Below are 27,316 nucleotides of genomic sequence, written 5' to 3'. Positions count from 1 at the left end.
TTTAATGAGAATTGCATACAAAACTCCAGGTAATTGTACAATTGTGAAGATACTGTAATAAAAGTTTTGTCCAATTTTTATAGTTCCATTCATGTCACTCATCGCACAGCTTTGCCATGTTAAACGTCTACATCGTTGCTTTTCAATTCAATCTAGTACGACAACTAATAAAATCATAACATGCACAAAAATGGCTTTTTATAATTTCTGTTTAGGCATATCTTAAGATATGAATCTAAAATTGTTTTTACTACTCCTATGTTGTTCTATCGTTCCTTTACAAATTCACTATATTTTATAAAAATGTGGTTAGTTTTAAAAAACAATATTCTGTTGCATTATTGCTATGAGGAGTACTCTACATAAAGTGAACTATAACTTCAGATTGGCCAAGAAACTGATTTTGAGCCATCAAGTATTGGAAAATGTGCCTAATGGGTTTTCCAGGATTCTAAAGCTCTGGATTAGATGCCAAACTGGTTTGAATAATACATTTAGCCAGTTCAGGATTTGAGGTAATTGATTGTGGTGGGGAATGGGACGGGGGCAGTGTGAGTTAGGTAATGTTAGTGGTAGGAGGAACAGATAAGGAATTGATGTTGACATCACTACAACAACCATGAACAAATCTCAATATGGTGGGTCTCTGTGGAGTGACTTATTTTTAAAAAAGCATTGATCAATTTCTTTTAATCTATTTATGTATGAAGAGGTTTTGAAAAAATGAAAAATAACTGAATATCAAAATAAAGCACTTACTCAGTAGCAATGGCAAAAATGTTAATACTTGTGAAATATTGCTTTCCAAATTTTCAGGATTGTAATTTTAAATGTGATTTGGCATATCACTTGTACAATACCTTTCAATAAAATAAAAGTCATAATCTAGTCTCATGTTTTAAACGTGACCTAGTCATAGATAAAAGATAATGGACCTGAACTTTCACAGAATGGCAATCACAGTAGGATTGCCACTCCACTCCTACGTTCTTATCTGAATTTGTTTTCACTCCTAACTTCCGACTCAGGCCAAGCAAGATCCAGGCAGTGCATTGCATCCCCAGGGCCTAGCCTCGGGTGGACCTCAGTCAGATATAAGGAGACCACGCCCCCTTTTTTTATAGCACCAGCTGCCATAAACCAAGCACGTTAAAGGTCCAGCCAAGTATAAAGGTCCTTCTCAGGCCAGGGAAATGCTAAGTGCATAAGGTAAGTGGGTAGAATTTGTGGGATTGGATCAGTCCTCTGCGGGGTAGGTCAGGGAGGGGCAGATTTGGGTCATGCCTTGGAATGGGGTTAGGTCGAGTCAGACCATGGTATGGTGAGGGCAGAATGTGGAGTTTGGCCTTGGGGAAGGGGCTGTTGAAATTCGGGAGGCGGGCCAAACCTGATTTGTGGGGGGATGGGTGAGAAGTGCCCATGGGGAGTTAGTCTGGGGCAGGGGAGTCCCTTGGGTTTTCGGGAATGCTGGGTGAGTCCTGTTCAGCGTAATGGGTGTGTGTGGGGCGGGGCCTAGTTTGGGGTCAGTGTGAATCTGTAGTTATCCAGAAGTTGGAAGAAGTTTTCATACTTTTAATATAATGCAGTCGGATGATTCCTAGTGCAGGGTAGTTACCCAAATGAACTTTGCAGCTGCGATGCACACCTTTCCTGGGGGAACATCCAGGGGGTAGGGCGCAGTGTGGCATCCCCAAGCTCATCTTTGGAATACCCTGAGTTACACTGTCTTGGTGCCAATATAATTTTTAGGTTTTATAGCAATCCAAGACCTGCTTAAGATGCATTCCACCCCGAACAGTTAAGAAATGATCTTGAATGAACATGTTTTATGAATATTTAAATTAATTCTTTAATGTTCTATAATGCATTTCCTGAAAAGGCAGTGGACCAAATTCAGTCGTAACTTCCAAATCGGATTTGAATATATACTTCATGGAAAATTTGCTAAACTATGTGAAAAGTGTTGTGGAGTGGAACTAATTGAATAGTTGTTTCATAGGACTGAGTGACCTCCTTTGCTGTCTCATCCATCCTCACATGGACTATCTGTCACAGTCTCTTGCAGTTCAGAACCATTAGGATCTTCACCTTATAAGTAACAGATGCTTATGGAAAACAAGTTTGAACTAGAAGGTCAGCAAAGCTTTTAATGAAGAAACCCTTTTGAAACTAGAACCCGAGGCACAGCCTCAGACTGAAGGGACGATCCTTTAAAATAAAGATGAGGAATTTCTTCATCCAGAGGGTGGTGAATCTGTGGAACTCATTGCTGCAGAAGACTGTGGAGGCCAAATCATTGTGTCTTTATTAATAAGGTCCTTGATTAATAAGGGGATCAGGGGTTATGGGGAGAAGGCAGGCTAATGGGAATAAGGAACATATCAGCCATGATTGAATGTCGGAGCAGTCTCAATTGGCCGATTGGCCTAATTCTGCTCCCATGTCTTATGGTCTTATGACAGATTCTCTGGCACTGTAGAAATGCTTTCTAACATATTGATTGAAATTGAAGCCTCTAGGGAGCAATAAGTTGTCTTTATCAAAACGTATTGTTGAATGAACATCACACATTACTCAATAGTTATAATGCTCATGCATCTCTTCTGTCCTGGTCAACTGTTCTTCTGTCACTCAATGATAGCACTCTTCCATCTGAGTCAGAAAGTTGTGGTTTCACATCTTGCTTCAGAGGGTGACACCCCAATTCAATATTGAGGGAGTGCAGCACTGTTGGAGATACATAACAGGCCCATTTAATACCCCAAGCAGACACAAAAGAAACTGTCATGGTATTCAAAAACAAAGCAGGGCAGGCAGTTCTGTCTAGTGTCTTGACCAGTATTTCTTTTTAAGCTTATCTCTCTAAAAACAGTCATTGCATTAGCTTCAACATCAAAAGAGTATTGTTTATTTATACCAGTGTGAAGGTTTCCATTTCCTGTGGCATAGTGGTATTGTCACTGGACTAATAATCCAGAGATCCAAAGTATTACTCTGGGAACCCGAATTTGAATCCCACCATGGACTTCTGAAATGGCCTACATGGCCGAGCATGCCATTTAGTTGTATCAAACCACTAAAAGGCCTATCGGGAGCAAAACCGGATGGACTACTTGGCATCTACTTAGGCACGGGAAGTAACCAGGGCAAACCCTGTCAATCCTGAAAAGACCTCCTTTAACGTCTGAGCGCTTTTGGGAGTGGTGCCCTACAAACGAGCCAAGCAATAGCCTGACATAATCATACTGACTGAATCATATGTTACAGATAATATTCCAGTCACCCCCATCACCATCCCTGGGAATGTCCTGCCCCAGCCACAGGCCAGACTCAGCAGAGATGTCAGCACAGTAGTACACAATCAGGAGAGAGTTGCCCTGGGAGTCCTTTGCATACAGTCAGAAGAGATTGCCCTGGGAGTCCTTTGCATCAACGCTGGACTGCATGATGTTTCATGGTATTAGGTAAACATGAGCAAGGAAACCTCCTGCTGATTGTCCCATAGCATAACCCCCCTCAGAGCCCCCTCAGCTGATGAATCAGTACTTCTTCATGTTGAACGGGCAAAGAATGTACTGGGTTGGGGGTGGGTGGGACACTTCATTCTCCCATCACCAAGAATAGCTTCGTAATACCACTACTGAATGAGCTAGCCAAGTCCTAAAGGACATACTGCTAGATTGGGTGTGCAGAAAATAGTGAGGGAACCAACAAAAGGGAAAACTTACATGACTTCATCATCACCAACCTGCCTGCCGCAGATGCATCTGTGCATGACATTATCAGTAGGAGGGACCACTGCACAATTCTTGTGGAGATGAAGTCCAATATTCAAATTGGGTATACCCTCCATCGTGCTGTTTGGAACTACTGCCTTGCTATATGGGATACATTTCAAACAGATCTATTAACACAAGACTGGGTATCCATGAAACTTTGTGGATCATCAGCAGGAGCACAATTGTACTCAACCACAATCTGCAACTTATGGTCTGGCATATCCCCCATTCTATGATCACCACCAAGTCAGGGGATCAACCTTGCTTCAATAAAGAATGCAGAAGAGAGTAACAGACATACCTAAAAATGATGAAGCAGCAACTCTGGACTACTTGCTTGCCAAACAGTGTAAGCTGCATGTGAAAGACAGACCTAAGCGATCCTACAATCAACGGATCAGATCTAAGCTCTGCAGTCCTGCCTTATCCAGTCATAAATGGAGGTGGGCAATTAAACAACTCACTGGAGGAGGAGCCTCCACAAATATCACCATCGTCAATGATGGGGGAACCCGGCATATCAGTGAAAAGTTAAGGCAAATACATTTGTAACAATCTTCAACAGAATTCCGAATGGATGACCCATCTTGGCTGCCTCTGAATCACAGATGTCATTCTTCAGCCAATTCAGTTCACTCCACGTGATTTCAAGAAATGGCTGAAGGCACCGGATATGCAACGGCTATGGGCCATGACAATATTCCAATAATAATACTGAAGACGTTTGCTCCAGAACGTACCAGGACCCTAGCCAAGCTGTTCCAGTATCGATATAATGCTGACATTGACCTGACAATGGGGCATATTGCCCAGATATGTCAAAAAAGACAGGACAAATCAAAAATTACGGTCCCACCAATCTACCCTTGATCATCAGCAAAATGATGGGAAGGATCATCAACAGTGCTGTCAAGCAGCAATTGCTGAGCAATATTCTGCTTAATGATGATCAGTTTGGTTTCCACTAGGATCACTCCGCTCCTGACCTCATTGTTTCAAACATGGACAAAAAAGCTGATTACCAGAGATGAGGTGAGAGTGACCACCTTTGACATCAAGGTAAAGTATGGATTCATTGCCCATTTGATAGAGTATGGCATCTAGAAGCCCGAGCAAAACTGGAGTCATTGGGAGTGGGGGAAATACTCTCCACTGGTTGCAGTCATAACTGGCACAAAGGAAGGTGGTTGTGGTGGTTGAAGGTCAATTATCTCAGTTCCAGAACATTACTGCAGAGTCTCTCTGGATAGTGTCCCAGACCCGACCATCTTCAGTTGTTTCGCCAATTGCCTTCCTTCCATCATAAAGTCAGAGGTGGGGATATTCGCAAATGATTGGCCAATGTTCAGCACCATTCATAGCTCCTTGGATACTGAAATAGCCCATGTCCAAACGCAGCAGGACCTGAACAATATGCAGGCTTGAATTAACACGTGCCAACTATCATCCATGTCACACATCCGGACAATGACCATCTTCATCGAGAGAAAATCTAACCACTGCCCCTTGACATTCAATGGCATTACCATTCCTGAATTCCCCACTATCAACTTCATGAGGGTTACCATTGGCCAGAAAGTGAACTGGACTGGCCACATCAATATTGTGGCTACAAGAGAAAGGCAGAGGTTAGGAGTCCTGCAGCAAGTAACTCGCCTCTTGACTCCTCAAAGCCTGTTCATCATCTGTAAGGCGAAAGTCATGAGTGTGATGGAATATTATCCACTTGCCTGGATGAGTGCAGCGCCAACGGCTATCAAGAATTTTCCAAGACAAAGCAGTCCGCTTGATTGTCAGTCCATCGACAAACTATATCCCCTCCACCACCAATGCACAGTGGCAGCAGTGCATGGCATCTACAAGATGCACTTCTGGAACTCACCAAGGCTCCTTACGCAGCAACTTCCAGATCCACCTAGAAGGACAAGGGGAACAAATACATGGAACACCACCACCTGGAAATTCCCCTCAAGCTACACGTCATCCTGACTTGGAAATATTTTGCTATTCCTTCACTGTCGCCGGGTCAAAATCTTGGAACTCCTGCCCTAGCAGCATTGAGGGTGTACCTACACCACATTGACTGCAGCAATTCGAGAAGGCAGATTACCCCATCCTCAAGGGAAATTAGAGATGGGCAATGAATCCTGGCCAATCCAGCGATGCCCATGTCCATTGAATTCATTTTTTTAAATGGGTACATGTCTTACCTCTCTGTGTAACTCATATCTCTCCTCTCTCTCTGACACTTTCTCTCTTTATCACACACGCATACACACCCATCTCTTCTACACACCCATCTGCCCTATTTCTCTCATGTCAATCTTTTCTCTTGTACTCTCTTGCTCTTTGGCTCATCTCACTTTTTGTTGTATTATGTCAAGTATGAAGTGCCTTATTTCGGGACATTTTCCGATGTTAAAGATGCTATGTGAATGCGAATTGTTGTTGCTCTTCCTCTCATGTCTATCTCCACCTTTCAAATTCTGTATGTCTGCTCCTTTCAATCTTTGTACCCACCAGTCCACCAAAAAAGGGCAATTGCAGAAAATATATAGCACTTTGCTGATGTTTTGTGATGAATGTAGGAATTTCTGATATTTTGTATTATATGTATTTGATGCAGTAAGTTTTAAAAACCAGGCTTAATGTGTGTATGACTGCTGCAGTAGTGTTTTTTAAAAATCCTGGTTTGCAAGACAGCTACTCATTTAGAGATACAATTGGAGCATTGTAAAAGCTTGGGCTAATGGATCGGTGTTTGGATTAAGAGAGTTGCCTGGGAAGTAGATAATGGAGACATTGTTCAGCTTGGTAAGATGAGGTAACTAATGGGAGGAGCTAGAATACCAGGCATTTTAGCAGAGAAGTAGAGATTGTTCAATTGGTTATTGGAAGTCAAAGCTTAGCTAGAGATCCTGCATTGTTCTGACAGGAATCAAGTCTATTTCTTAAAACCGTCTAAAAAAAAAAAAACTCTTTAGCAAGTATACCTGGGTTGCTAACTGTATTTAGAAGTGGACTGAGAGTTGAGATGGTTTTGTTGTTTCAGTGGGAATAAAGATGGCAGTTAAGGATATTATGTCACTGTATTGATTAGCATTATTTAAGCTATTTTCTTATGTGATGTTAAAGATATTTTAATGCAGTGTTAATAAAATGTTCCATATCCCTATTTTGCGTGAAATCACTCGTGGAGTGACGTATCCTTTCGTCAGTCTTACAAAATTAAAATTAAATATTGGGGTTTCTGTTCAGTATCCTAGTCACTGTTGGGGTCTGGTCCGGAATCGTAATAGTTTACATTGAAATGACAGAAGCAGAGACGGGACCTAATCAAAGAAGGTTGGGATTATTGGACCAAATATTTATTAAATTTCCTATGTCACGGTGAATGCTCATTTTTAATTTATTCATGTAATGTAGGTGTAACTGGCAAGGCCAGTATTGACTGCTCATCATTATTTACCATTGAGAAGGTGGTGGTGAGTCATGTTGAACCACTGCAGTCAGTGTGGTAAAGGTAGCTCACAGTGCTGCAAAGTAGGAAGTTCCAGGATTTTGACCCAGTGACAATCAAGGAATAGCAATACATTTCAAAGTCAGGATGTTATGCGATTTGGAGGAGAACATGTGCCTAATGCCCTTGACTTTCTAAGTATTAAACATCACAAGTTCAGGAAGTGCTGTCACTGAAACATTGATGAGTTGCTATGGTGTAACTTGTAGATGGTACATAATGCAGCCATAGTGGTGGAGAGAGTAAATGTTTAAGTGATGGAGGGGGTGCCAATCAAGTATGCTGTTTTGCCCTAGATGTTGTGGAACATCATCAGTATTGTTGGAGTTGCACTCATCCAGGCAAGTAGTGAGTCTTTCATCACACACTTGATTTGTACTTTGCAGATGGTAGGAAGGCTTTAAGGAGTCATAAGGTGTGTCACTTGCTACAGAATACCTCTGACGTGCTCTTCTAACTGCAGTATTAATCTGGCTGGCCCAGTTCCGTTTCCTATCATTGATGTCCCACAGGCTTAGATGGTGCGGAATTCAGTGATAGTAATGCCATTAACGTCATGGGAGATAGTTCCAATTTCCTTTGGAGCTGGTCAATGCCATGCTTTTGTGTGGTACTTACCAGCACAAGCTTGAATGTTGTTTCATTATCTTAGAAGTTATGAATGATGTTGTATACTATTTAATTGTCAGAAAACATCCCCATTTCTCTTGCAATGGAGGAATGGTCATTGAAGCTTATGAAGATGGTTGGGGCGAGAACACTGTCCTGAGAAATTCCTATAGCAATGTCTGTGATGAGTGGCCCCAACAACCATTACCATCTTTTTTGCTAAGTAGTAGTAAAAGTAGGCTGATTATTTTTTAAGTAATTGTCGGAGCTCTGAAACTGGATTATTTAAGTGGAAGTGTATTAAACAGTGAGGAAGATGGCAATAGAGGCTTTGGTGGGTGAAATTCAATACAGAAAGGTGTGAAGTGATGCATTTTAATGGAAAATGAGGAAAGACGGTAAGTGTTGAATGGTGCAGTTTTAAATGGGATGTAAGAAGAGAAAGACCTGGAAGTTATTTAGACATAGATCTTTGAAGATGTTAGGGCAGGGCAATGGTTAATAAAGCATATGGGATCCTGGGCTTTAGAAATAGAGGACAAAAGGGCTACATTAGCTTCTCTTTCTTATGAATCTTATAAGAAGACAAAGGCCAGGAAGATATGCTGAATTTAGATAAATCACTAGTGTGGCCCCAGCTAGAGATGAATGTCCAATTCCAAGTGCCACACTTCAGGAAGATTAAGGTACAGAAAATATTTAACAGACTAGTTCCAGGGATGGGGGGTCAGTCATTTGGATAGACAGGAGAAGCTGGTGTCATTCACTTCAAAACAGTGAAGACTATGAGGAGATTTCCTAGCATTTTCTTTTAAGATCATGAAGGTTTAGATAGAATAAATGTTGAAAAACAGTTTCCAGTAGTTAAAGTATAGACAACCAGAGGGCTGAGATTTAAGCTGATTATTAAAGAACCAGAAAAAACACAAGGAAAAACTGTTTAAATACTTGAAGGAGAAAATGTAAGATTATGGGGAAAGGGAGGATTACACTTTGAAAGAGCCAGAGCAGACTTAAAGGATCAATTGGCCTTTTCTTCTGTGCTGTATTTCCTATGATTGGGTTTAAAATAACATTCATATTTTTAACTATCATGAACAATTGTACAAGATGTGATTATTTGCTAAATCTGTTGCCTCACTCTGATACTGAATGGTTTGAAGTTGGGATGTTTTGTGGCAGTTGTGATTCAGTTGATATAACTTGCCTCTGCATCAATAGATTGAAGATTCAAGTCTATTCCAGGTCCTGAGCTCAAAAATCTAGATATTCCAGTGCAGTACTAAATGAGTGCTGCATTGTTAGAGGTGCTGTATTTCAGATGAGACACCAGCTCTCTCATGTAGACATGGCATTAGTTTTAAGAAGACCAAGCCAGTTATAACCCGGTGTTAGGGCCAATATTTATCCCTTAATCGACATTACAAAATAGATTATCTGGTCATTATCAGCTGAATATTCGTGGGAACTTGCACTATTTTGTTCCCCCATACCCTGCATTACAACAGTGACTACACTTGACTGCACTTGAAAGAAAGTACTTGCCACATCTTGTGTGTGTGGCAGGCTGTACAAATGTAAGTATTTTCCTTTTGCTATTAAAGGAAAATTCTGATGACCTTTTCTCCCGGATTTCGGTGTCAGGACTTTATCAGTATCCAATTATTGTTGCAATTGTTCTATTAAATAAAAACAGTTGAGTCAATTTGCAGCCTTGGTATATTGGAGTGTCTTGATAATTGAAAACAATTAATTTAGACTTTTGTTTACTTGCAGTGGGCTGTTGATACAATACATTAAATATGCTTAAAACAGCAGCTTTGTAAAGTACATATTGATGCCATTTTAAATTTATCTGACTGAAGAGGTTTTTTTACATATGTTCAAAACCCCATTCTGTAATTAGTGTTTCATTGCACACACTCGGAAAAATGGAAACTAGGAAAATTAGTTGATCAAATAAATTGTTACAACACACTATATAAAAAGCATGTTTTCATTCAGTCTCTGATTCAACCTAAGTAAAGCCAAACATTAACATGTATTTGTTGATAACTTCAGTTGAAGTTTTTGTGCATAATGTTTCATCTTATCCATGAGAGTATTTCCAGATGTGTTCAGAACTGCATTATGTTTAAATAAACTAACAGCAGATATTTTATAACTGAAATTAATAGTGAGCACCTTAACCCTGATATGAATTCAGTAAGGAGTCTTACAACACCAGGTTAAAGTCCAACAGATTTGTTTCAAATCACTAGCTGTCGGACACTGCTCCTTCCTCAGGTGAATGAAGAGGTATGTTCTAGAAAGATATATATAGACAATGTCAAATATGCAAGACAATGCTTTGGATGCGAGCTTTTGCAGGTAATTAAGTCTTTACAGATCCAGAGATAGGGGTAACCCCAGGTTAAAGAGGTGTGAATTGTCTCGAGCCAGAACAATTGGTAGGATTTTGCAAGCCCAGGCCAGATGGTGGGGGATGAATGTAATGCGACATGAATCCAAGGTCCCGGGTTAGGCCGTACTCATGTGTGTGGAACTTGGCTACAAGTTTCTGCTCGGCGATTTTGCGTTGTCGTGCGTCCTGAAGGCCGCCTTGGAGAACGCTTACCCGGAGATCAGAGGCTGAATGCCCTTTACTGCTGAAGTGTTCCCCGACTGGAAGAGAACATTCCTGCCTGGCGATTGTCGCGCGATGTCCGTTCATCCGTTGTCGCAGATATGATATGAATTGTTAGTGTTGCAATTTCATCAAAGTGAAGTTTGTTAGCAAAGTTTATTGCTTATTTTGCTTGTTAGCACTGTATTTGCTCTTTTTAGTTGTTTTGCCAATAATTATCTTGATAACTGCCTTTCCAACAACCAAAAATGCATTAAAAAGATTTTTTTTTAATGCTGAAATAAGATGTTTATAATTATGACATGACTTAAACTAGGTGAACAGAGCACAATTTCAAAGGTCATAGATGAGAAAAAAATTGGAACTACAGAGAACTGTAAGGATAGTGATTGAATTCTAGACGATATAGACAGGCTAGTGAAATGGGTGAATGTGTGGCAGATGAAATTTAACACAAGCTCAAATTGATCCTTTTGGGCAGTAAGAACAAGAAAAGACAATAGAAAATAAAGGGTATAATTACACAGGATGCAAAAACAGAGTTATTGAAGATGGCAAGGCATTTTGAGAAAGTGGCTAATCAGGCATACGGCTTTAGGAAATAGGAGCATAGAGGCTGCAATCAAGGAACTTATGATGAACCTTTATAAAATGCTGGTTTGGCCACAGCTGAAGTAATGTGTCCAATTCTGGGCACTAAACTTTAGGAAGATGTGAAGGATTTTAGAGAGTGCAGAAAAGATTCATGAGACTGTTTCCAAGGATAAGGGACTTCAGTTTGTAATTTGGAGAAGATTTTGGTTGTAGTCCACAGAGAATCATGGAAAATATTGAGGAGATTTAATAGAGGTCTCGGCAGAAAGAATTCCCCCATTGGAGAAAGTCAAGAACAGAGGATGCAGATGCAAAGCGATTGATTGGCAAAAGAATCAAAGGTGATCTGAAAACTTTATTACACAATGAGTGGTTTCAATTTGCAATGCATAATCAGAAATAGTGGTGGAGGCAGATTCAATTGTTGCCTTCGAAAGGGAATTGGGTAAGCTCCTGAAGGGGGAAACCTTTCCAGAGCTATGGTGAAAGGGCAAGGGAGTAGGACTAGTTAAATTGTGATTACACAGGCTCAATTGACCAAATGGCCTCCTTGTGCTGTAAATATTCTATGACTCCAGAAATCAATTTTGAATTGTTTGTGTTCTAAAGTACCTAATTTGTTTATATTGTTAATACCTCCAGTGAGAGATGAATTAATATAATTAGTAAAGTGGATTATGAGTAATGTAAATATTTGTTGTAATTTTTTTTATATGTTTGCATAGTATTGTTTGAATAAATAGATCCGTCGATGCATTAGAAAAGTGCTGATTGAAGGTGATGGATAGCAAACATAATGCAAGCACATTTAAGTTCTGCAAGTGTCAGCTTGGGTTACTTGTTCGAATCCTCGCCTCCGAATCAGGAGGCTGAGAGTTCAAGCTATTTTCCAAGACGACAGTCTGTACAGTGCAATGCTGAACAGGAGAACTGCACTGTCAGAGTTGCTGATCTTCAGGTGAGACATTTGGGAAGATTTTTTCTGGGACCGTAGAGGTAGGTTTGGAAGAAGGATGCTGGGAACATTATAAGAAACAAGTTAATCCGGTTTGCTGGCATGTTCCTGTCTCCAGCCGCTTTCTCCTGCGGGTCTAGGGTGGTGGATTTTCCAATGCAAGATCTACTCGCTGCAACTTCGAGGTAGAAGCAGCTACCTTCTCCACTGCCCTTGCCCCGCACCCATAGGTCAGAGGGGTTGGCAACTAAGGTGCACATGGAAAAATGTGAGACCCCAGCAGAGAAGAGGACCAGCTATCCTGACATATGTGACCAGCAATGCCTCAGGAGGCTTACTCAATTATTAGCAGGTCAGTGCTGACATTTCACCCTCATGGTGAAAGACCATCTTCCCAGTGCACCAGGTGGGCATGTCTTGCCACAGGCTGATAAGGTGTCTCTAACTCTTTCCAACTTGTGTGAGCTCTTCTGTAAGGAGAGAAAGAAAGGAGGTGCGAGATTTAGGATCGGCTTGTGATCAGAGAGTGAAGGACAACATTTGAATATGGTGACTATGAGGCATGGATCAGAGGGGGGGGGGAGCAGTAGAAGGGTCATTGTGAATGCTGACTAGACCAATTAGGTGCCTGCAGTGAGAGGAATGAGTGGGGCTGCATGGTGTTAACCCGAGACTTGCTTTTTAAAAATTAATTTACGTGGTGTGGGTGTCGCTGGTTAGGCCAGCATTTATTGTCCATCCCTGGTTGCCCTTCAGAAGGTGTTGGTGAGTTGCCTTCTTGGACTGCTGCAGTACTTTAGGTACACCCTAATGTGTACACCCACTGAGCTGTTAGGGAGGGAGTCCCAGGAAGTTGTCCCAGGAAGTTGCCCCAGCGACAGTAAAGGAACGGCGTTATATTTCCAAGTCAGGGGGTTGAATGACTTGGAGGTCAACCTTCAAGTGATGGGGTTCCCAGGTATCTGCTGATCTTGTCCTAGATGGTAGTTGTTGTGGGTTTGGAAGGTTTGCAAGTGAAAATGTGAAGCTTGGCATCTGACAGTGCCACACCCGCTCGCTAGAGGTTCTGAATACTCCAGGGCCGGGATTCTGCCCTACCCGGCGTGTTGGAGTGACCTGAACCACTCCGGCGTCGGGCCGCCCCAAAGGCGCGGAATTCTCCACACCTTTAGGGCCCAAGCCCTCACATTGAGGGTCTAGGCCCGCGCCGCAGTGGTTTCCACTCCGCCGGCTGGCGTTAACGGCCTTTGGCGCCACGCCAGCCGGGGCCAAAAGGACTTCGCCAGCCGGCGTAAGTCCGCGCATGCGCATGCGCCGGAGCATCAGCGGCTGCTGACGTCATACTGGCGCATGCGCAGGGATGAAGCTTCTTCCGTCGGGCGAAAAAGAGTGCCCCCACGGCACAGGCCCGCCCGTCGATCGGTGCGCCCCGATCGCGGGCCAGGCCACCGTGGGGTCACCCCCCAGGGTCAGATCGCCCCGCGCCTCCCCCCAGGACCCCGGAGCCCGCCCACGCCACCAATCCCGCCGGTACCAGAGCTGGTTTAAACCACGCCGGCGGGACCGGCCTGTCAGCGGCTGGACCGGCGCGGCGCGATTCCTGCCCCCGCCGAATCTCGGGGGGCGGAGAATTCGGGACATGGCGGGGTTTGGAGAATTCCGTCCCTGGTCCACTGTCTCCATGTTTACAGAGTCTCACTACCCTCTTTCACTTCCTCGACCACTTCCAACCTTGCCTGATCAGTTGAAGTAGATACCCTGTGCCTCCTGCCCTTAGGAGAGCTCACCTCACTGCAGCTGCTCACCTCCCTTAGGGACCAGCCTTCCCAGGTTGCCTGACCATTGAAATGGGTGCTGCAATCTAAAAAATTAAGTGCTGGCGATTTTTACTGAAATATGCCACTTGCTGTTGTTCCTTTGATTAGAAATCCTACCCCTGAGGAAAAATACCATGTTATCCCTCCCACTGTCCTTAATTGGTTGCAAACCCCAGAGGCAGGCTCTTAATTGAGTTGTCCTAGCTAAGAGAAACCAGAAGGCCCACAACTTGTTTGTAAGCCTAAATGGTCCCAAAGTCCAAAAAAAGTAAATTGGGAAAATTTGGTCTATTAAATCTACTATATGGTAGCTCTGATGGTTCAGGCAAATATTAAACGTGTCATCAGACAAAAGAGCCATAAGTGCTTCCTGTTTTGTGGTGGGTCAACAGCTAAAAAATAAGTGTCTCTTCATTTATCTTGTTTATGGAGCTTGCTGCACAAAAGTACAAAGCCACGTTTGCTTGTGTAACACTATCACTGAAGTTCAAACTAATTAATTATATGTGAAATGCTTTGAGCAATAGACATGATGCATTATACAGATGCAAATCTGTCTTTTTCTTGTGTTTCTGTTTGAGCATTGTTATGGAATATCTTGTTTCACTACTAAAACCATTTACATTGCTGCTCTTACCTCATCACAATTCATTGGTAAAAATTAAGTAACAGTGATTTCCAGAGGGCACTCATCCGTACATTGCATGGTGTTTTACTTTAGATGTTTTAAATTGAATAATTTTGACCCGATTATCTAGAAATGATATAACTGAAATAGAGATGTAATTTGAAACAAAATTTCAAGAGTGAACACAAATATTAGCATTGGACGTTTCCATTAAGCCCAACTTCACCATCTTCGGTGGCTGTAATGTTTTCTTCCACTGTCTCATCAAAATATGGGCTTCATAAAAGGTAAAGCTGCCTAATTGTTCGTAAATGTCATGTAATCTTAATCCCAACCATCATAATGTGTTTCTGTCGCACAAAGCCCTAAAAGCTTTGTATAGATGCGCAGTTTATTGCTGAGTAATGTAAATTTTATAATTGTATTTAAAACAATTGATTCTAGGTTGTGATTGTCATTAGTCCTGCTGGCATTTATTGCCTCTCCCTAGTTGCCTCAGAAGTTGGCAGTCATCTTTCTTTTGAATCTCTGCAGTACATGTAATGAATTCCACATGCTATTAGACGGGGAGTTCCAGGATTAGACCCAGTGATGATGAAGCAATGGCAAAATATCCCCCAAGTCATGGTTTTATTCTTTGATGGGATGCCGGCATCACTGGGATGGCCAACATTTGTTGCCCATCCCTAATTGCCCTTGAACTGAGTAGCTTGCTCAATTTCAGTGTGCAGTTAAAAGTCAACCACATTGCTTTGGTCTGGAACATATGTAGGTCAGATCAGATAAGGTTGGCAGATTCCCTTCCCAAAAGGACATTAGTGAACTCGATGGGTTTTTACAAAAAGACTATGATAGTTGTCATGGTCACCATCGCTTAGACCAGCTTTCAATTTCAGATTTTTATTAATTGGAATGGAATTCCCCTAGCTGCTATGCCATATCTGTTCTCCAGTTGTGTGACTTGATCAGAAACCTTCTGCCCTTGGTCTTCTACGTGGTGGAGTTCACTAGTTTAGGAGCTACTACCAAAGAATCTTTTCAGAGTGTGTTAGATAGTTAACAATACAACCAGCGAATGCTGGGGAGGAATATTAATGTTAAAAAGTGAAGTACCAACCAAAGGTAATACTTACATCTGATGAAAGTTGGCAGTTGTACTTATCCAGGCAAGTGGGAAATATTGTATAATGTTCTTGGTAATGTCGATTTTTTTTTTTTGAGTCGGGAAGTGAGCACTCCCACCGAATGTCCATCCTCTAACTGGTTCTAGAAGGCACAGCATTTTAATGGTCCTTTGGAGGTTCTGCTGAATGACGACGTCCAGGGTATTGATATTGCACAACTTAGTGATGGTCATGCTGTTGTACGTCAAGGGAAAGTGGCAATGTTCTGTCATGTTGAATATAGGTATTACCTGATGATTGTGTTACATTTATTAGCTGTCGCCTGTTGGATCATGCCTGAATATTGCCTAGGTTTTGCTGTGTATGAGCATCAACTGCTTTAGTATTTGAGGGATTGTGAATGGAACTGAACACTGAAATCATCAGTGAACAGCTCATTTTCATGATGGAGGGAAAACTATGAATAAGCCATATGAAGGTTACTGGCCTCCAACTAACCACAACCATTTTTGTGTCAGGATGACTACAGCCATTGAATAGTTTTTACCCAATTCCCTGTGATTTTAATTTTACCAGGTGCCACATTCGGTCAAATGTTGCTTTGATGTCAAAGACTGTCATTCTCAGTTCACATTTGGAATTTAGCTTTAGTGTACCTGTTTAGACCAGAATTTTTATCAAGTCTGGAAAAGAGTCCTGAGTAAATTTAGCTAGTCCTGTGTTTGTAGACAGGACATAGCTGAGTAATGTTCCACATTGCCAAGTAAGTACCAATTTTATAACAATATTTAAACAACTTAGGAACATGGACAATTCTGCTGCACAGGTCTTCATTCCTACAGGCAGGATGTTGTTGGCGTCCTAAGTTTTTAAGAACATAAGAAGTAGGAGTAGGCAATTCGGCCCCTCAAGCCCACTCTGTGATTCAATACGATCATGGCTAATCTCCACTTGGTCTCACTTTTCTGCCGGTTTTCGTAACCCATCAACCCATTACTAATTAAAAATCTGTCTATCTCCTCGAACTTACTCAATGTTCCGGCATCCACTGCAATCTGGGTAGTGAATTCCACAGATTGACGACCCTTTGAGAGAAGTAATTTCTCCTCACTTTCTTTAAAATCTTCTACCTCTTATCCTAAAACTATGACCTCTCATTCTAGATTTCCCCACAAGAGGAAGCTTCTGCTCCTTATCTACTTTGTAAATACCTTTTATCATCGTATATACCTAAATTAGATCTCTTCTCATTCTTCTAAACTTGATAGTGTAGGCCTAAACAACTTCCGGTGACGGCAGGGTGGGAGGCAGCCGCATGTTGGAGGGCTCCCGCTTGGTTACAGAATTTTCGGGATTTTAACGCCTGGTCCTGGGGGCAACGGAGGCTGAAAAAATTGTAGGAAGGCACAGTGAGGAGAAATGTCCAAGTTTGGGGTAAAAAACGCCGTGAAAAAGGGGGTCAATGAAAATCCGCCGGTGAGTGGAAAAGTCGGCACAGGAACTGCAAGGAAAGCGGAGGCTGGGGCACCAGGGGAGGCCGCATTGCTCATGGCAGAAGAAATTACCACGGTGATGGCCGTGGAACTTGAAAAACAGTTCACAACGCACATGGAAGCAATGAAGAAGGAGATGGGGGCGGTATTGATATATAGCATCGACTCATTTAGTACATACACCAACACACTGGGGAGGAATATTAATGTTAAAAAGTGAAGTACCAACCAAAGGTAATACTTACATCTGATGAAAGTTGGCAGTTGTACTTATCCAGGCAAGTGAGAAGTATTACATAATGTTCTTGGTAAATGCCGATTTTTTTTTGAGTCAGGAAGTGAGCACTCCCACCGAGGGGTTTGCGAAGGCAGAAGGACTGTGGCAGAATTGAGAAATGGGACTGAGAGCTGGTCTAGTACCGATGTAGCCTCAAGTAACTTTATTTTTTCACGGTGTGTTGGTGTCTGTACTAAATGAGTCGATGCTGTATATTTGGACAAGGGAAGAGTTGGGACTTTCATTTGTAATGATGGTTCTTTGGGGCTTGGGTGTGTATGCTGGGATTGTGTGTTAAAGGGGATTTCTTTGTTTCCCTGGGGCCGGGCAAGGGGGAAGGAGCCCCAGGCGGGGTCCTCCACGCTGGCCAGTTTAAGCCAGTGAACGAGAGTGAGATGGGAGGAGGCGCTGTGGCCATTGGAGCCTGGTAGAACAGGTTTTGATGAGTGTAGCCAGGGTGAAAAGTTGGGGGAAGGAACCAAGGTTGGGGGAGGGAGGGGGGGGGGGGGGAGTTTACAAGAGGAAGTGGAGGGGAGGAATCTGTGGAGGGGGGGGGGGGGGGGCGGTCTACAATTCATGGATGTCATTCACAGTACACATTTGGGGATTGGATGGCTTTGAATTGGGGGGGGTGGACTATATATGTCAATGGTGACCATAGGCGATTCCTGATTCCTTTTTTCTTTGTTTTTTCTTGGGAGGTTTTGTTTTATTTGATGCGTATATTGTCATGCGGGCCATTTGCGGATTGGTGGGAGGATGGGATCGTTGTTGTTATTAAGGGGATTGACATTGTATTCGTTGCCATTTACTGTTTGTTGGTGGGGTGCAAATTGTGAAGTAAATGGGGAATAGAAATTTTTTTTTTAAAGTATAGGCCGAAACTGCTCAATTTGTCTTCATCGGACAAATCTCTTTGTCTCTGGAATCAATCTAGTGAACCTCCTCTGAACTGCCTCTAATGCAACTATATCCCTCCTCAAATAAGGGGACCAAAACTGTACATGGTATTCCAGGTGCAGTCTCACTAATGCCTTGTACAATTGCAGCAATACTTTTCCAGCTTGTATGCTTCATTCTTTTAGCTATAAAGGCCAAAATTGCAAATGCCTTCCTTTATTATCTGCTGTACTTGCATGCTAGTTTTCTGCGATTCATGCAAGAGAACACCCAGATCTCTCTGCAGCGAAGCACTCTTGACATTTCTCTCCATTTAGATAATAAGTTGCCTTTCCATTTTTTCCAATGAAAATTAATAACCTCACCCTTATTCACGTTAAACTCCATCTGCCACATTTTAACCCTCTCACTTAGCCCTCTCACCTAACCTATCTATACCCATTTGTAAATTTCTTATTTCCCCATTGCAACTGGCTATCCCACCTATCTTAGTGCCATCTGCAAATTTGGCTATAGTACCTTCTATCCCTTTATCCAAGTCATTAATATACCTTGTAAATAGTTGGGGCCCAAGGACCGAACCCTGTGGCACCCCGCTAGTTACATCTTGCCAACCAGAAAAAGACCCATTTATCCCTACTCTCTCTGCCTTCTGTCAGTTAGCCAGTCTTCTATCCAAGCTAATAAATTACCCCACATCCGATGTGATATTATCTTGTGTATTAACCTTTTGTGCGGGTCCTTATCAAATGCATTCTCGAAGTCCAGATACACTACGTCTACAGGATCCCCTTTATCCACTTGGCTTGTTATAACTTCAAAGAACTCTAGTAAATTAATAAAACACTATTTACCCTTCATAAAACTATGCTGACTCTGATGTATTGCGTTTTGACTTTCTAAATGTCCTCTTATTACTTCCCTAATAATGGATTCTAATAATTTCCCAATGATGGATGTTAAACTAACTGGTCTATAGTTTCCTACTTTCTGCCTCCCTCCCTTTTTAAATAAGAGTGTCACATTACGTTTTTCCAATCCACTGGAATCTTTCCCGTATCCAGGGAATTTTGGATTAAAATATAACAAATGGATCCAGTATCTCCGTTGCCCCTTCCTTTAAAACCCTAGATGTAGGCCATCAGGACTTGAGGACTTGTCTGCCTTCAGTAGTTTGTTTAGTACTTTTTCCCTATTGATGATTATTGTTGTAAGTCCCTCCCTTTCTCTTTCCTCTGTATTACCTGTTACTGTTGGGATGGTACGAGTGTCATCATTGGGCTCAGTGCGTGCATTTCTTGATGACACATGAGTAAAGTAAATTGTCTGTGTAAAGACAAGGTCCTCTGATGAATTCCAAGTAGGATCATCTATAGTACTTGGCACTTCTGGATAGTTGCTTTTACTTTCTCTTTTACATCCACTTTCTGGATTTTGCTATCATGAGGATTGGAATGTGCAGGGAGTTTGATTATCCACCATAGATTGATTACAAGTGGCTGTGGCAGGATGGCAGACCTTTGATGGTTGTTAGATCATTAAGCTCTCTCTGTGCCAGTGGCATTTACCCGGCAATGTGGAAAATTGCGCAGGTGTGGCCTGTACACAAGAAACAGGACAAATCCAACCCAGCCAATTACCACCTTATCAGTCTACTCTCCATCAACAGAAAAGTGAAGGAGTCATCAACAGTGCCATCAAGCGTCACTTACTCAACAATAATCTGCTCACAGATGTTCAGTTTGGGTTCCGCCAGGGCCACTCAGCTCCTGACCTCATTACAGCCTTGGTTCAAAAATGGACAAAAGAGCTGAATGTCAGACATGAGTTGAGAGTGACTGCCCTTGACATCAAGGCAGCATTTGACCAGGTATGGCATTAAGGAGCCCTAGCTAAACTGGAGTCACTGGGAATGGGGGAAAATTCTCCGCTGGTTGGAGTCATACCGATCACAAATGAAGACAGTTGTGGTGGTTGGACGTCAATCATCTCAGCTCCAGGACATCACTGCAGGAGCTCGTCAGGGTAGTGTCCTAGGCCCAACCATCTTCAGCTGCATCATCAATGACCTCCCATCATAAGGGCAGAAGTGCAAATTACTGCACAGTGTTCAACACCATTTATGACTCAGACAATGACGCCATCCATGTCCAAATGCAACAAGATCTGGACAATATTCAGGCTTGGGCTGACAAGTGGCAAGTTACATTCGCGCCACACAAGTGCCAGGCAATGACCATCTCCTATAAGAGAGGGTCTAACCCCGCCCCTTGACATTCAATGGCATTACCATCGCTGAATCCCCCACAATCAACATACTGGGGGTTACCATTGATCAGAAATGGAACTGGACTAGCCGTATTAATACTGTGGCTACCAGGGCAGGTCAAAGGCTAGGAATCCTACAGCAAGTAACTCGCCTCCCCCCCCCCCCCCCCCCCCCCCCCCCTCGCCCTCCTCTCTCTTCCCCCCCCAAAAGCCTGTCCAAAATCTACAAGGCATCAAAAGTGTAATGGAAAACTCTCCACTTGTCTGGATGAGTGCAGCTCCAACAACACTCAAGAAGCTTGAAACCATCCAGGACAAAGCAGCCTGCTTGATTGCTCCCCTTTCCACAAATATTCAAACCCTCCACCACCGACGAACAGTATGTACCATCTACAAGATGCACCGCAGTAACTCACCAAGGTTCCTTAGACAATTCCTTCCAAAGGGGCAGCACAGTAGCACAAGTGGATAGCACTGTGGCTTCACAGCGCCAGGGTCCCAGGTTGATTCCCCGCTGGGTCATTGTCTGTGCGGAGTCTGCACGTTCTCCCCGTGTCTGCGTGGGTTTCCTCCGGGTACTCCGGTTCCTCCCACAGTCCAAAGAGGTGCAGGTTAGGTGGATTGTCCATACTAAATTGCCCTTCGTGTCCAAAAAGGTTAAGAAGGGTTATTGGGTTACAGGGATAGGGTGGAAGTGAGGGCTTAAGTGGGTCGGTGCAGACTTGATGGGCCGAATGGCCGCCTTCTGCACTGTATGTTCTATGTTAAATGTAAACCCACGACTACTTCCACGTAGAAAGACGAGCAGCAGATACCTGGGAACTCCACCACCTGGAGGTTCCCCTCCAAGTCATTCACCACCCTGACTTTGAAATATATCGCCATTCCTTTACTGTCACTGAGACAAAATCCTGGAACTCCCTCCCTAACAGCACAATGAGTGTACCTACACCTCAAGGACTGCAGCAGTTCAAGAAGGCAATTCACCATCACCTTCTGAATGGCAACTAGGGACGGATAATAAATGCTGGATGAACTAGCGTCGGCCACATCCCGTAAATGAATTTTTAAAAAAAGATGCACCCTTAAATTTACGTGCATATAGTTGGTGTGGCTTCGCCAGGTTTGCAACTAATTTTCATTATGCCTGGTGCTGTCCTGGGAATGTTTTTTGATACTGTTTATTATCTCAGTTTTGGTTATCTGGGTTACTAGTTAGAGAAGAATGATATGCTTGGCAATAAGATTCTGATTGAATTGTTATATATTTTTGCTGTTGTGGTAATGACTCGCACTGCCTTTTGAATGTCCAGTTCGCAGCTGCTAGATCTGTTCATTCAATACCATTTACAGAATCACAAAATCGCAGAATACAGTACAGAAAGAGGCCCTTCGGACATCAAGTCTGCACTGACACATGAAAAACACCGGACCTGTCTACCTAATCCCATTGCCAGCATTTAACCCATAACCTTGAATGTTGTGTCATGCCAACAGTCATTCAGACACTTTTTAAATGATGTGAAGCAAACTGCCTCTACCACCCTCCCAGGCAGTGCATTCCAGACCGTCACCACCCTCAAGGTAAAAATGTTTTTCCTCAATCCCTTCTAAGCCACCTGCCCCTCACCTTCAACTTGTGTCTCCTCACAACTGACCCTTCAACTAAGGGGAACAGCTGCTCCCTATCCACCTTGTCCATGCCCCTCTTAATCTTGTACACCTTGATCAGGTCGCCCCTCAGCCTTCTCTTCGCCAGTGAAAATAACCCAAGCCTATCCAACCTCTCTTCATAACTTAAATGCTCCATCCCAGGCAACATCCTGGTGAATCGTCTCTGCACCCGCTCTAGTGCAATCACATCCTTCCTATAACCTGGTGAACAGAATTGCACACGGTACTCCAGCTGTGGCCTTATCAAAGTTTTATACTTCTCCAACATGACCTCCCTGCTTTTGTCATCTATACCTCGATTGATACGGGAAAATGTCCCGTCTGCATTTTTCACCACCCTATTAACCTGCCCCTCTGCCTTCAGAGATCTATGGACAAACACGCCAAGGTCCCTTTGTTTCTCGGAACTTCCCAGTGTCAGGCCTTTCATTGAATATTTCCTTGTCACATTACTCCTTCCAAAGTGTATCACCTCAGACTGTTCACGGTTAAATTCCATCTGTCACTTTCCTGCCCATTTGACCATCTTTCTCTAACCCAAAACATGCAACCTTACTGTTAACCACCCGGCCAATCTTTGTGTCATCCGCAAACTTACGGGTTCAACACTCCACATAGTCATCTATGTAATTTATATAAATGACAAACAATAAGGGACCCAACACAGATCCGTGTACTGAACATTGACTTCCGGTCACTAAAGTCTGTCATCACCCTCTGTCTCCTACTGCTATGCCAATTTTTCAATCCACCTTATCAAGTTACCGTGTATCCCATGTGCATTTGCCGCCTTTACAAGTCTCCCATATGGGACCTTGTCAAAGGCTTTACTGAAACCCATGTAAACTACATCAACTGCACTACCCTCATCTACACACCTGGTCACATGCTCAAAAAATTCAATCAAGTTAGGCCGATTCCCCCCTTCACAAATCCATGCTGTCTATCGCTAATAAGTCAATTTCCAAATGGGTATAAATCCTGTCCCTGAGAATTCTCTCCAATAATTTACCTACTACCAACGTGAGGCTCACCGGCCTATAGTTTCCTGGATTATTCCTTCTACCTTTCTTAAACAGCGGTACCACATTTTCTATTATCCGGTCCTCTAGGATATCATGTGTAGCCAATGAGGATGCAAATATATCAGTCAAGGCCCCAGCAATTTCCTTTCTTGCTTCCCTCAGTATTCTGGAGTAAATCCCATCAGGTCCAGGAGACTTCCCCACTGCCCTTAAGTGGTCCAATCCTTTCCCTGACTACCCTCTTGCTTTTTACATATGAATAAAAAACTTTGGGATTCACCTTAATCCTACTTGCTAAGGATTTTTCATGACCCCTTCTAGTCCTCCTAATTTTCCGCTTAAGTACTTTCCTACTTTCTTTATGCTCCTTGGTGAGAGTACCTTTAGAAATGGGTATTTATAAATGGGTGTGTATAAATATCTGTAGTGAGAGTACCTTTAAGAAATGGGTGTTTACCACTACAGTGATGTCAGAGAGTAGGTTGAGCTGGGCTGTCTGTCAGCTTTTTGCTTTCGTTTTTGAGCAGGCTGCAGTGTGTGTTTTAGTTTTATTTTTAGAGCTGGATAGCTGCAGTAACATCCAGAAGGTGTATGAATATCTCTCTGTAATCTAAGGACTGTAAATCGATCCTGGTGATTTAAACTCATAACAGTAGTGACTTTAACCTGATGTATTTCTGTTTTGAAGGTTTTTTAAATTTTATAGATTTTAAAAGGACAGCTTAATCATTACTTAATGTTGTATTCTTTGGGGGTTGTATTTGAATTAATGATTGCCAAGATGTTCACTGTTTGTTTTAAAAGGGTTAACTTGAGTTCATAGAATAAACATTGTTTTGCTTTAAAAAATACTTTTCCATTTCTGCTGTACCACCCCTGTAGAGTGGGCCGTGTGCTCCCCATACCACGATCTATTAAAAGTTGTGGGTCAGGTGAACTCCATGATACACTTTGGGGTTCTCTAAACCCTGGCCCATAACATCCTCAAGGGTTTTGACTATCGGCACCCTTCTGGACAGTACAAAAGTCTTTTTCTTTTTTTATCCTTCATTCTCTCAGGAATGTGACTTTCTTGAATCCAAATGGGCCCTATTCTTTCCCTGCAGGTGTCTGTCATGGCAGATCAGGAAACCCACTCGAAGCCGGCGTGAAACTGATTTGCATCTTGCTGATGTGATGTAGATGAAGGCCCAACCAGAGTCTCTTTACCTCGCCCCTCCCAATGCCCAATTTTCCATGATTGGAAAACACACAGATGCAAAATACATCTGAAACAAAATGGTGTGCAGATGTATGCACTCACCTGAATAATGCTGAGGGCTGTCCCCTGAGTTCTGGATGGAGGCCGCCAGCAACCATGGATCCCAGAACACTACAGCCGTGGGTTGGGGAAACATCTAGATGCTTCAGTGTCAAGGAGGTCCACCTACCAGCCTCAATGTTTCTAGAGATCGGTCTTAATTTTCAGGAGGCCCATCATATTTCTGCAATAGTAGGTCATTGATGTTGGGCACCTTCTCAATAAGGCACCCGGAAAAGATGGCAGACTACGCACCTACAGACCTGCCCTAATTCTTGAATATGGTGTAAAAACACCTTGGTATATAATTAATGGGGCCAGGGCTGTGGTCAACCTCTTCAGTCCTCCTGAAGTTCCAGAACATGGAGTGTTAAGTAAAAGTTCTGCAGCGAAACTCACTGATGACTTCGAAATGGGTCGCCTCTTGCGTGAACACGTAATTCCACGTGCAGTGTTGTATTTTACAGGAGAGCCATGGCAGATGACAATGACTCCGATGATGATTACTACAATGATAATTACGAGGATCATGAGTATGATGAGAAAAGCGGAGACTCTGATGGTGAGCTGGATGAGGACCACTATGAAATGCTATTACGGTGGTTTGGCGGGAATGACGAGGTGATCACAAGGGACCCCAGTCTGCGCAGGACACTGATAAGTGTGAAAGCTCTAAGATAGCGTATGCAGAGGCTCAAACTGAGATTGCAGTAACAGATACTTCAGATGAAAGCATCTCGGCTGCAAACAGACTGATAATGGAAGATATCACTCCCATTCTGGAGAAACTGGCTCCAGACGCATACGGTGAATCATTTTGGGCCCACAAAATAGTTCTGCTTGTGGACGCCCCAACGCTTGACCCAACTTCACCAAAAGGCATGCTAGAAGGGCAGATGGCTGTATCTGTATGCAGCTCTACAACAACAGACCAGACATACATCATTCTACCAGACAAGGATGAGCCACAAATCGGCTCTTCAGCAAAATATGACCTACACATCATGATATCGAGTGACGGTGAGGCCCCCACCAAGTGGGGCTCAAACTCAAGAAGAAGGAGGAACACCCAAAGGTGGGGATGTGGATCCAACCCGGGCACCAGAGTGCGAGGCTCTGCCGCCCGCTACTGAAGGTGCCGTCTTGACTGCACTGTCACTCATAAATACGCCGACATTAGATGTCTCAGCAGACGATCCACAAGCAACCACTCCCATGGCGTAGGCCAACGGCAAGATGGATGCTACCAAAGCCAAACACACAAAGAGGTGCAGTCACAGGAACCCTCCCACAAAAAAGAGGAGGAAGAGAAGGAGAGTGGAGGATACCGTGAGTCCCAACTGTGATACTAAGCAGGAAGACAACGGCAATGTGGCCGACAGGCCAGAAATCACATGATGATGCAGCACAAAGCAGGAAGACATCAGCAATGTGGCCGATAGACCAGAAGGTTCATGACGACGCAGCAAAAAGCCTCACATTAAAAGATTAAAGAAGCTGGTGAAGCAGGCAAGGCCAGCAAGGAAGCCGGTCTTCAGGACACATTGCATCAAAAAGCTAAACAAGTTGTTAAAGAAAAAAATGACCTGAAGAAAATCGCTTTTCCAGAATCAAAAGTGATGTTGGGAAGCTGACAAGAGCCCAGAAAATCAACGGGGCAATGTTATTTTAGGTGTACAATAAGCTGTGCACCAGGGACACGTTCATCAGGCATATTATGTGTAAAGCACAGTTGCACCTGGATATTTATAACATGTTAAATTATAATACAAATCATGTATTAGTTGTAGATGAATATAAATGTCATCATTTCCAAAGGAAGAGGGATCTGCCTGTCATATGCCTGTGCACCATTTTGTATATAATTAGTAATGCAACCTCCAACCAGCTGGTGGCGTCAGACATCCTTCACGTGACTTGAGATACCCGCCAGTTGGTAGTTGAACGTATGAGAGGATAGTCGCACTTAGAGCTAGTTCCAGGAGAATTTGCTGAATTCACTTAGTAGCCATTGTCTGCATAGTAATCTAAAAGTAATCTTTCCACGTGTGTGTTAATAAATCATCGTTCTAGTTAAACAACTAGATGTGGTGTGTATCATTGCAACGGTTGGATCACAGAACACATGCGCCCAAAGACATGGCCTTGTTTTCCTGTTGGCCTCCGCAGCGGGAAACACTCCACATTGCTGCTTCCACGAGATGGGAGAATCTGCCCCAACTTAGCGACAACTCAAAACTGTCATGGGCAAACTGGATCACAGGATAAAGCCAAGTAGATTGTTTCCTCCGGCCAGCTCGGTCAATGGCAGTATTACAGAGCCACGTTTGATAATGGAAATTGAAGTCTTCACATCCAAACTAAAATCATATCCCTTGTTTCATTCAATGTCTCATAGTAGTATTCAGCAGGAGGGAGTACTGATTTATCACCTGGGAGAGGGCATTACTGGTAATCAGCAGGGGATTTGTTGTCTGTGTTTGACCTGAAGCAATGAGACCTAACAAGATATGGTCAATATTAAGAATTCCCAGGCCAACTTCACTACAACTGTGCAACACTTTCCCTATCTCTGTTTGGTGTATTCTGCCATTGGGAATCTGGGATATTAGCTGAGAGGTATTACTCTGTGAATATGATTTTGTCAGACTGTTGCTTGATTTGTCTATGGGATAGTTCTGCTAACTTAGATAACACTCCCAGATGATAGTGAGTTGGCTTTGCCAG

General features: G+C 43.0%; 1 protein-coding gene across 1 annotated transcript in view; it reads left to right on the top strand.

Annotated features, from left to right (window-relative positions):
• Positions 1-27,316, top strand: part of vps13a (vacuolar protein sorting 13 homolog A) — a 634,190-nt gene that overhangs the window by 567,662 nt on the left and 39,212 nt on the right.

This window comes from Scyliorhinus canicula, chromosome 8 (genome assembly GCF_902713615.1).
Source record: "Scyliorhinus canicula chromosome 8, sScyCan1.1, whole genome shotgun sequence".
NCBI lineage: Eukaryota > Metazoa > Chordata > Chondrichthyes > Carcharhiniformes > Scyliorhinidae > Scyliorhinus > Scyliorhinus canicula.
Note: the sequence above shows the minus strand (reverse complement) of the source record. Positions and strands in the feature narration are given on the sequence as shown.